Genomic DNA, 582 nt, shown 5'->3' with positions numbered 1-582 from the left:
ACACTATACAATCCAATTGTACAATCTGTTTTAGGGCCAGCTATACACTATACAATCTGATTGTACAATTCTCTTTAGGGATGGCTATACACCATACAATCTGATTGTACGATTCCATTTAGGAATGGCAATACACTATACAGTCTGATTGTACAATTCCCTTTGGGGACGGCCATACATGATACAGTCTGATTGTACAATTTCCTTTAAGGACATCCAGACACTGTACAATCTGATTATACAATCTCCTTGAAGGACGGCTATACACGATACAATCTGATTGTACAATTTCCTTTAGGGACGTCCGGACACTGTGCAATCTGATTATACAATCTCCTTCAAGGACGGCTACACACGATATAATCTGATGGTTCAATTTCCTTTAAGGACGTTCGAACACTGTACAATCTGATTATACAAACTCCTTTAAGTACGGCCATACACTATACAATCTGATTGTGCAATTCCCTTTAGGGCTGGACATACACTATACAATCCAATTGTAAAATCCTCTTTAAGGCCAGCTATACAATCAGATTTTACAAACTCCTTTACGGCCAACCATACACTATACAATCCAAT

The sequence above is a fragment of the Pelophylax lessonae genome (assembly GCF_965119305.1).
Source record: "Pelophylax lessonae genome assembly, chromosome: 13".
NCBI lineage: Eukaryota > Metazoa > Chordata > Amphibia > Anura > Ranidae > Pelophylax > Pelophylax lessonae.
This window is presented reverse-complemented; position numbering follows the sequence as displayed.